Here is an 11705-nt window from a genome sequence, read left to right as displayed (position 1 = left end):
CCTGCTCAGCTCACGTCCGAGCGGCTGTTGAAAGGGACCGGCGGAGAGTCCGAACCTGCTCGGCTCACGTCCGAGCGGCTGTTGAAAGGGGAAGAAGAGCTCCAAATTCTGTCTTCTCTTTATCCTCTGCTGCTGCTGCAGTACGAGAGACCGGCAGGCTACTGTCTGTTTGACCGCTGGGTGTGAAGTTTGGGGTGCGCGCGTGACAGAGAGTGCAGATGTGTTTGTGTGTGTGTGAAAGAGAGAGAGAGGGAGGGAGAAAGAGAGAGAGAGAGAGAGAGAGAGAGAGAGAGAGAGAGATGTGTGTGTGTGTGTGTGTGTGTGTGTGTGTGTACGTCTTTCGTTAGTCAGGAAGATGCTGCTGCCTGCCTGCCACGCCTCGTCAGCAGCATGTGCGGGAGAATGTGATACCAGCGCCTGCGTGTGAGAGACTGTGCAGGTGTGTGTGTGTGTGTGTGAGAGAGAGAGAGAGATAGAGAGAGAGAGAGAGAGAGAGAGAGGTAGAGATGTGTCTCTGTGTGAGAGATGGGGCGGATTCTGCTGCAGAGACAGCACGTGAGTCCCAGTGTGTGTGTGTGTGTGTGTGTGTGAGTCCCAGTGTGTGTGTGTGAGTGTGAGTTCCAGTCTGCTCAGCTCACGTCAGAACGGCTGTTGTTGCTATGGAAGAAGAGCTCCAAATTCTGTCTTCTCTTTTAAACTCTCTCACACACACACACACATACACACACACACACACACTCTCTCTCTCACACACACACACACACTCTCTCTCTCTCTCTCTCTCTTTCTAATTGAGATCCTCCCCAGGAGATTCATCTGAAGGTGACCTGCAGAAAAGTTAGTTTGGTTTGACCCATTTTGCATAGAGTTTTGAGTGTGTGTGTGTGTATGTGTGTGTGTGTGTGTGTGTGTGTTTGTCAGGTTTTCAGGTCAGCGCAACCAGCTAGATAGACTCAAGTTTATTAACTTTACATTTCTATTGGTTTCTATGGACAGTATGATGTTTTCTCCAAGGATTTCCAAATATTTGAATGACTGTACCTACCCCTTTATATGCAGCTGTACCTAGAATGCTACCCCTTTATATGCAGCTGTACCTATGCTACCCCTTTATATGCAGCTGTACCTAGAATGCTACCCCTTTATATGCAGCTGTACCTATGCTACCCCTTTATATGCAGCTGTACCAAGAATGCTACCCCTTTATATGCAGCTGTACCTAGAATGCTACCCCTTTATATGCAGCTGCTTATCAGTGCCAGTGGAAGCAGAACAGGCCGAGAGCATCACCTCCCATGGCCATGCTTCACTATAAACATGCATCACCTCCCATGGCCATGCTTCACTTTAAACATGGCGCACCTCCCATGGCCATGCTTCACTATAAACATGCATCACCTCCCATGGCCATGCTTCACTATAAACATGCATCACCTCCCATGGCCATGCTTCACTATAAACATGGCGCACCTTTCGGGACCATGCTTCACTATAAACATGGCGCACCTTTCAGGGCATTTTTCATTCTTCCTCATCCAAACATACTACGTAAGGGATCATGGACGACACGGTGGTCTGTTCACAGAAGTTAATGCACTGTCGAGGTTGTAAAACGGCCCCGACGCGAAGCGGAGGGCCATTTAAACCTCGTAGTGCATTAACTTGGAGACTTGGAGACACCGTGGAGTCCATTATCCCGCTTATTCCACTGTTGCCACTTGCGTTGTGTTCATTTCATGTTACAATTTAAACGTTTTAATCGCTAAAACTGTCTTGTTTGTAGAACTAATTTCTTCCGACACATATCAACTAATTTCTCAACTCACAGGACAAACTGCCGTTACTAGTTCTAAATGGATGGTTGCTACGGCCAAAGGCCAGTCGTTAGTTCTATCTCTCCCGTTGTCAAGCGGGCGTATCCCAAGATTCTGATGAACTTTAGCTTTGAAACATCGCTATTTTACTTAGCCTGCTGTCATCAATCTAGCTAAAAGCCACCTCCGTCATATGCTACAATGTTGCAATGTTCTGAACGTCTGCATTTTACAGCTCGGATGCAACGTGACAGTTCATTTAAACTTCACAACGAGTTCGGCGAATTAATATACAAGTGTGATACGGCCAAAAAATGGATCTACTTCATAGGTGTGCAGATAACATACGGTTAATGGTCGTTCTAAATTACGTAGGAAAATGGGAAATTCAACCAAGCAGTGGAATAATGCTTTATAAGCGTGAACAAAACAGAATACTGAACCAAAACCATATTAATGAATGACAATAGGTTTTGCAGTTAATTCTATGGAGCAAGGGAACAAAAGTAGACATGTTTGTGTCTCCTGGCCAGTGGTTATGTCTGGAGGCTGAGAAATGGGCATGGCCAGGTGATGCTCTAGGCCTCTATACGCGACATGTTTTACTTACCGGACTTCAAGCTGGGTCACACTCCCAGCAACACTTCCGCCCCCCACCAGCAGGGGGCTACTGGGGCAAGAACAATACTTACAGTTAGAGTCGCTTTGGTAGCCTAGAAATCTAGACGCGCCCCTAGCGGTAGCAAATTACATTTGCTGCCAGGGCTAGTCTAGCAACTCTCCGTTGGCTTGTGAGCTCCAGAAATCGAAACTTAATCAGGCCAATGAAATCCTGTATAGAGTCGTTAGGTGGGCTTAACATAATGATTGATGGCAGAGTTGCAACGGTTTGGCTTGAATTCCCTGCTACTTGAAAACAAATAAGATGGATGTTGCTGCTGGCGAACAGTGTGACACGAGTTAAGCTTTTATTAAGTTGGCAAACGTTTGAACTAGCCAACTAGCTCCGCTGGTGGGAAACGCATGGGACTCATAGCGCTGCCGCTGTCCTATTGCGTGCAGAGGGAATTTGAAAGACAACTGATTATCCCGCCCCTCGGATAATCACTAGAACGGTGAGTGCCCAGACCCTACATTTTAATGTGGGTCTGGCTCGTCAGGCTATCGCTTTGGTGCTTTTCTCACATCACTATTAACATTTGCACATAGTGCATTTCTCAAAACAATTAGTGCAAACTGTTCTTGAAACGTGTTATGTTATTCAGCCTTGATATCAGTCAAACAACATGGCTTACACTTTATGTGATAATCATGTAAGTGGCATCTGTTTACATCAAGATACCTTGAATCTGTTTTTAGTTATGACAAATATTGTCATAACTAAATAAAATATAAACATAAGTCTCAATCTGTCCATTTCTTTCCAGAAAACTTGCCAGAAGTCATCGTTTAAGGGGCTGTTTTTTCAAAAGTCATCGACCCTCCTAGTTTAGCTGACCCTCCTAGCTTAGCTGACCCTCTTAGCCCTCCTAGCTTAGCTGACCCTCCTAGCTCTCCTAGCTTAGCTGGACCCTCCTAGTTTAGCTGACCCTCCTAGCTTAGCTGACCCTCCTAATTTAGCTGACCCTCCTAGCCCTCCTAGCTTAGCTGACCCTCCTAGTTTAGCTGACCCTCCTAGCTTAGCTGACCCTCCTAGTTTAGCTGACCCTCCTAGCCCTCCTTGTTTAGCTGACCCTCCTATCTTAGCTGGACCCTCCTAGTTTAGCTGACCCTCCTAGCCCTCCTAGCTTAGCTGACCCTCCTAGCTTAGCTGACCCTCCTAGCCCTCCTAGTTTAGCTGACCCTCCTAGTTTAGCTGACCCTCCTAGCTTAGCTGACCCTCCTAGCCCTCCTAGTTTAGCTGACCATCCTAGTTTAGCTGACCCTTCTAGCTTAGCTGGACCCTCCTAGTTTAGCTGCGTTACCAACTTTCTGAGGCGGATGCTTTTCATATCTGTGCCACACACACACACACGTAAGTGAGTGAGTACATGTGTGTGTATATAAGCCTGTGTGTGTGTTTGTGTGTCAGTATGTGTGTGTGTGTGTCTGTGTGTGTATTGTGTGTATGTGTGTGAGTTTATGTGTATTGTAACGTTTAATGCACACACAAAACAGTCACACACTAGAGGGCCTTTCCATCGAAGCTGCCCCACCGTCGTGAGTTCGCTGCCCTCAGCGGCTCCGCCAACCGTCCATCGTCCAGGAACCTCTTCCTCGCCGCACTCCCTCGGCTCTGCTCACGCGTCGCGGCTCGCAGTGGAGTCAGCGCCCAGGCCAGCGTCTTCTCCGCGACCGCTTCTTCCGGCCAGATCTCCTCCCATGGCAGCAGGCAGGTCCCGGCGACAGCTCCTCTCCTCCGGCGGCAGTAACGATAGAAGGCCTCAAGCTCTTTAGTAGCCCTTACAAGGGCTCTCTCTGGATCCTCTTGCGTGGGCCTCCACCCAACGGTGAGGTCTCCCGCTCCCAGCTTCTCTCGCTGGGCGGAGGCCATGTTCGAAAGTCGCTTCTGACACCAATGTAACGTTTAATGCTCACGACACCAACGTTGTTCAATGACAGCTTTATTGGCTCACGAACGAGGGCAGGGACTCAGACCAAGACCAAGACCAAGACACAGAACACAATACACACGGGGCAGGTCAAGCAGACACACACTACACACATACAGGGGAGGTTGCAGCCCCCCACACAAAAAGGATCACACACGAGGGAGAACTAAAAGGGAAACATGTCACAATAAAGACGCTAACTTTACACTTCTAACTTAGGAGAATAACGACATAAACCCCCCAAAGGTTCACCCTCGTGTCCCAGCATGCCTTTCGCTGGAGAACGCTAACACAGTCTTTATGCGCCGACGTTACAGTATGTTTGTGTGTGTGTGTGTGTGCATGCTTGTGTGTGTATGTGTGTGAGTTTGTGAGTATGTGTGTGTGTATATATATATGTCTGTGTGTGTGTTTGAGTTTGTGTGTATGTGTGTGGTTGTGTGCGTGTGTGTGTGTGTGTGTGCACATGCGTGTGTGCACGTGCGTGTGTGTGTGCGCGCGTGCGTGTGTGTGTGTGCACATGCATGTGTGTGTGTGTGTGATTCACCTGGACCTGTAAACCCCTCCCTCATGACCAAACCCACCGTCTGCCAACTGCCTTATAAGGGCATAGCTGTCACACGAGGGTCGTCATGGAGATGAGTAAGATACATTGGAGAAAAAAGAGAGAGAAAGACTGAAGAGATAGGGAGAGAAAGAGAGGGAGAGAAAGAGAGAGAGTGATAGAGAGAGAGGCTGATAGAGAGAGAGGGAGTGGTAGAGAGAGAGTGAGAGAGAAAGAGAGAGGCTGATAGAGAGATAGTGAGAGAGAAAGAGAGAGGGGCTAATGGAGAGAGGGGGTAAAGAGAGCTTGAAGGAGAGAGGGACCCTCCTAGCTTAGCTGACCCTCCTAGCTTAGCTGGCCCTCCTAGTTTAGCTGACCCTCCTAGCTTAGCTGACCCTCCTAGCCCTCCTAGTTTAGCTGACCCTCCTAGCTTAGCTGACCCTCCTAGCCCTCCTAGTTTAGCTGACCCTCCTAGCCCTCCTAGTTTAGCTGACCCTCCTAGTTTAGCTGACCCTCCTAGCTTAGCTGACCCTCCTAGCCCTCCTAGTTTAGCTGACCTTCCTAGCCCTCATAGCTTAGCTGACCCTCCTAGCTTAGCTGACCCTCCTAGCTCTCCTAGCTTAGCTGGACCCTCCTAGTTTAGCTGACCCTCCTAGCTTAGCTGACCCTCCTAGCCCTCCTAGCTTAGCTGACCCTCCTATCTTAGCTGACCCTCCTAGCTTAGCTAAGCTAACCCTCCTAGTTTAGCTGGACCCCAGACCCTCCTAGCTTAGCTGACCCTCCTAGTTTAGCTGGCCCTCCTAGCTTAGCTGACCCTCCTAGCCCTCCTAGCTTAGCTGACCCTCCTAGTTTAGCTGACCCTCCTAGCCCTCCTAGCTTAGCTGACCCTCCTAGCTTAGCTGACCCTCCTAGCTTTAGCTGACCCTCCTAGTTTAGCTGGACCCTCCTAGTTTAGCTGCGTTACCAACTTTCTGAGGGGGATGCTTTTCATATCTGTGCCACACACACACACACACACACACACTTAAGTGTGTGTGTAGACATTCAGACCGGGTAGAATCCCTGTAAGTGAGTGAGTGCATGTGTGTGTATGTGTATATAAGCCTGTTTGTGTTTGTGTGTCAGTGTCTGTGTGTGTGTCTGTGTGCGAGTTTGTGTGTGTGTGTGTGTGTGTGTATGTATGTATGCCTGTGTGTGTAAGTGTGTGAGTTTGTGTGTGTATATGCCTGTGTGTGTGTATGTGTGTGAGTTTATGTGTATGTTTGTGTGTGTATGTGTGTGAGTTTGTGAGTATGTGTGTGTGTATATATATATATATATATGTCTGTGTGTGTGTTTGAGTTTGTGTGTATGTGTGTGGTTGTGTGCGTGTGCGTGTGTGTGTGTGCACATGCGTGTGTGCACGTGCGTGTGTGTGCGCGCGTGCGTGTGTGTGTGTGCACATGCATGTGTGTGTGTGTGTGATTCACCTGGACCTGTAAACCCCTCCCTCATGACCAAACCCACCGTCTGCCAACTGCCTTATAAGGGCATAGCTGTCACACGAGGGTCGTCATGGAGATGAGTAAGATACATTGGAGAAAAAAGAGAGAGAAAGACTGAAGGAGATAGGGAGATAAAGAGAGAGAGAGTCAGTGATAGAGAGAGTGAGAGAGAAAGAGAGAGAGGCTGATAGAGAGATAGTGAGAGAGAATGAGAGAGGGGCTAATGGAGAGAGGGGGTAAAGAGAGCTTGAAGGAGAGAGGGACAGAGACTGAAAGAGAAAGACTGAATCAAAGAGGGAGTGGGAGAGAAAGAGGGAGTGGGGGAGAGAGGGAGTGGGGGAGAAAGAGGGAGTGGGGGAGAGAGGGCGTGGGGGAGAGAGGGAGTGGGGGAGAAAGAGGGAGTGGGGGAGAGAGAGGGAGTGGGAGAGAGAGGGAGTGGGGGAGAGAGGGCGTGGGGGAGAGAGGGAGTGGGAGAGAAAGAGGGAGTGGGGGAGAAAGAGAGAGAGAGAGACAGAAAATGTCTTTCTAGAGTTGTTTCCGCTTTAGTCATGTGACAAGCTGCTCCACATTCCACCACACCCATGTGATCTGCACTCAGCTCTCCTTATATGGGCGTGACAGGGTCATGTGACCCAAACACACATCCCCTTATAAGGACGTTACTGGTCTTGCACTTAAAGGGCCAGGCCTGGAAATGGCCTACCATTGGGAAATGCCTGGGTGGGTGGGTGTGTCTGTGTGCGTGTGTGTGTGTGTGTGTGTGTGTCCTAGTGAGAGATTGTTGGATTGATCACCAAAGGTAAAAGGTTGCAGTGTAGCATCAATTCACATAAATCCCATAACAATCATAGTGAGGTATAGCATCACCAGTCATCAGCCATCCGTGTGCTTGGCCCTCTTCTCACCCATCTCACCGGAAGTCCCATCCCTATGACTGCCCTGTCATCGCCTATTACTGCCCCCCCTGGGTGGGTGGGTGTGTGTGTGTCTGTGTGTGTGTGTGTGTGTGTGTGTGTCCTAGTGAGAGATTGTTGGATTGATCATCCCTACAACTGCCCTGTCATCGCCTATTGCTGCCCCCCCTGCCCGGACTTCTGGGCCGTACAGCCTAGCAACCCACCACTTGCCCTATGACAACGTACAGCCTAGCAACCCACCACTTGCCCTATGACAACTCCTAATCCTCCTGGACATTTCCATTTCCTACACTGGACTATTTGAACTTTCTGACACTAAATAGGATTCATGCATTATCATACTGGATATGTATGTAACCATCCCACCTCTTGTAACATACACCTCAGGTGGCTTTAACCCCTCCTCTCACCTCCTCAGGTGGCTTTAACCCCTCCTCTCACCTCTCCCCCACTCACTCCTTTTCCCTTGCTGATCTAAGAACATTTATTGATCTGTGAGGAGATTGTAGGCCTATTCCATTACCAGTATTCTATGTCATAACATGATTTTATTTTCATTAAGGACAAATTGTGTCTCTTGACACAACAGGTCATATTCAAAATGTGGTTAAAAAAAACATAATATGTGAAGGCAAGAGTGATGTGCTCAAACACTATGTTCTGTTCTCTACATCTGACTAACTTATTCATTTATCATGTAAACAGACCTTACTGTTCTGTATTTGACCCAGATGGGTCAGCCCCTTGGGTCATGGATCTGCTCGAGGTTGTTTCCTGCATCTATCTCCAATTCTAGGGAGGTCTTTCTCGCCCCTGTTACCCATGGGCCTTCTTTTCTTTTCTAACATTCTGTAGAGCGCCATGAGACATGTGTATAATTTTTTACCGCTCTATAAGTGACATTAAGGCCCCGTCCACACGGAGACGCTTTTTGGGTTAAACGCACCGGTTTTGCTTCGTCTTGGCCGATCGTCCAAACGAATCCTGTAAACGCACTGCCCAAAACCACACTTTTTTTAAACCTGGTCCCAGGGTGGAAAAATCTGAAACCGTAGCCCTTGCGAGTCCGTTTGGATGGCGAAACCGCATACTTGCGTATTGATGATGTCATCGCCACACCTACCTGTGGCCGCCGACCCCCGGGACATGAGAGTACAGTTGGATGGGCTACCTGTGGCCGCCGAAGTAGGATAGAAAAATCTGGAGGTTTCCAGCCTGAAATCAAATCGCCGGCAGATCGACCCAACAGCTGGGTTTGCTGGTGGAAAGCCCATTGCAGTAATCAACCCTATACTTTGGGGCAGCCGTGGCCTACTGGTTTGCACTTCGAACCTCTAACCGGAGGGTTGCCGGTTCAAACCCCGACCAATAGCCATGGCTGAAGTGCCCTTGAGCAAGGCACCTAACCTCTGCCACCCTCACTGCTCCCCGAGCGTCGCTGTTGATGCAGGCAGCTCACTGCGCCGGGATTAGTGTGTGCTTCACCTCACTGTGTGTACACTGTGTGCTGTGTGTGTTTCACTAATTCACGGATTGGGATAAATGCAGAGACCAAATTTCCCTCACGGGATCAAAAGAGTATACATACTTATATACTTATACAACCCTGCTGGACATATATGCATGAATGAGTTTTTCTAAATCATGTTTTAACATCACCTCTAATTTGTCAATGTTTTGTGGTAAAAAGCTGAATTAGTTATTGCTTTCATGAGGCTGTTAGAATGTAGATCACTGTCAAATACACCAAGTCTTAATTTCCTCCTATTTATCAAATAGAATTTATTCAGGTTTTTTTTCAGTACTGTAGGTCAGTGTTTCCCAAAGTCTGGGTCGCGACCCACGGGTGGGTCGCAGGAGAATTTATTTGGGTCGCCAGCCCAGCACACTTTATGTTGTGTTATAGGTCTAACTGATACCATTTGTCATTTGATACCAGGACAGTTAACAGTTTTCTATTAGGATGTAGTTTGTTACCACAGTTACGGTTTTGTCATAAAAGCTCATGAAACTGGCAAATGAAACTGGGGGACGAACGCATCGCAGAGGGGGAGCCAGAGCATGGATATCTACCTCTCAGAATGAAACCATTCTGTGCGGCGCCTGCCATGACCTGTACCTCGCAGTTGCAAACTGCAAGGGGCATGAATCCGCCTATTTGCACGAACATTAACAGATACCAGTTCCTCAACTTTACCGATTAAAATCTAGTGACCGTGCTGTCAACTAAAGCAGACATCCATAGACCGGATAAGGATTCAATTTGCATGTAGATAGTTTCGATTGTAGATGCAATCTTTAAAGTTAATAGCAACCTCCTCACATTCTTATTTCTGATTTAAAATGCACAACAGTGCATTATATTAGGCTACAATTTAAATAGACATTTTAAACACTATTTCTCTCATTTTCTACCTCGCGAACTCTAAAGTAAAGGCGCATTCTTCCGGCTATTGCCCAAAAGCCTTGTTCTGATATAACGATATAATATAATACAATACAATATAACGACTTGAGTTATTTGCTGTTTACATCGGAATTGACGTCCTCAGTGTTATGGACCCATTTGTGTGCAACGCAATGTAGCCTACAACATTTTTTTTAGAAATACAGGAACAGCTTTACTATGCTGACGAATGCGCAACATGCGAATTTCCCCAAACTCTCGGATGCGCATTAAAATGTATATTTTCAGTAGTCATTTCCAACTTTTCACGCTGATGGTGCTCAAAATGCAACACTACCGTGTTCAAAGCAGGATCTATCTATCTAGATCCTATAGCAATGTATGGTTGGGGGAGGCATAGAAAAGTTGGAGAACCTGTGGCCTAAAACAATAGTGGTGGTTGCAGGGTAGATTTGAAGTGAAATGGGTCGCGATGGTCTGTCATTTTTAAAAAGTGGGTCGCCAGAAAAAAAGTTTGAGAAACACTGCTGTAGGTGACTACCTGAAGAAGACACGCATCCAATATGCTGGGTGTGTGCACAATGTTAGTGTGACTGTATGCGTGAGTTGAACTTTGGCCCTGTTATGCAAGAACTCTGGCAAGCGTGCATGTTGCCTCCCCGTTTGCCCAGTAGGGCTGACGCTCTGGTGTGACGTCACATTGAGCGGCAAGCCGGGTTGTGTTGTTACTTCCCGGTTGGTTGGACGCATTTTTGCAGGGCCAGATAAGCTAACTTTCTACCACTCGCGAAGGGAACAATCCCGGCTGTACCACAATCACTTGTGAGTCGGTCCTAAACTACAGTTAATGTAGCCTGCCTAACCCGGGATCGACTGGATCTCACGTGCGCTACAAAACCCCTCACGTCTCCATCTTTACCCGGAAACTGAGCAATACTAGGCTATGCAGGCGGCAGTCATGCTTCTGTGTCTGCGGCAGTATTCCTGAATCTGTTCTGTTGACAACCGGATTATCCGTTATGTCAGTCCGTCTACTCCGACCCACACCCGCCCCATCAAATAGCCTAACGCCACATCCCCCGTCACCTCGCGCTCACCGGCTCTTTATGCTCGAGTGGGGTGAAGCAGCAACGTTATGAGCTACACCCTCTTTCAGCTGTCTCCGACTGAAGAGTTTAGGTAGTCGGAAAGCACACGTTCATCTTCTCTATCTATGTGCGAAGACGACCTGACCTCACGATCAGCGTTATCGTTCATTTAGTAGGCTGACAATGATAGAGACTGGGAGGGTGGGGTAGCCAGAACATGTCTGGACTGTAGCCCACGGCAGCAGGTTCAGTCTGTGACTGACATGTTCAACCCATGACATGCAATGATAAACTTGACAGATAACCCTGGTTCGGTTTGAGATATTTCCACTATGCACATATATGGATATACTACGACAGCCTACTTGTTGCCCGTGTCGACTGTAACGTTTCAGCATCCAAAGCTACCGGTTAATATCCATATATGCACGAACATATATGATATGTATAATGAAGTATGATATAAGGTGTTCTAACGATGTTGCAATTGGTATCAGTCCACGAAACAAGTATGTCCACCACAGTTCTGGTAGTTCTAGTTTGGGGATCACCAAATCAGAGCGATTTATGCATGGTTTGTTTACAGTTGTTGTCATGAACCTTCAAGCGACGTCTGTACAGTTGTATGCGATATGTTGAATGAAGGTCATATAGTTATTGCACAACAATCACAACAATGTAGTGGTTTTCTTGTAATGTAATTTTTATTGTCATATTTAGTCACGATTTCGGCAATGTTGAGGAGGCAGTCTCAGACAGGCAACAGGAATGAACTCCGCCAAGTGGATGATGGTTGACCAATCAGAATGCTGCGTGCCGAAAGATTACCTTATATGGAAAGAGCCAGTCACCGAGCCGGG

This window comes from Alosa pseudoharengus, unplaced genomic scaffold, assembly GCF_046254945.1.
Source record: "Alosa pseudoharengus isolate Yale_2024_CS ecotype anadromous, Long Island Sound unplaced genomic scaffold, YU_APseudo_1.1 YU_APseudo_1.1_scf_1, whole genome shotgun sequence".
Lineage (NCBI taxonomy): Eukaryota > Metazoa > Chordata > Actinopteri > Clupeiformes > Clupeidae > Alosa > Alosa pseudoharengus.
Note: the sequence above shows the minus strand (reverse complement) of the source record.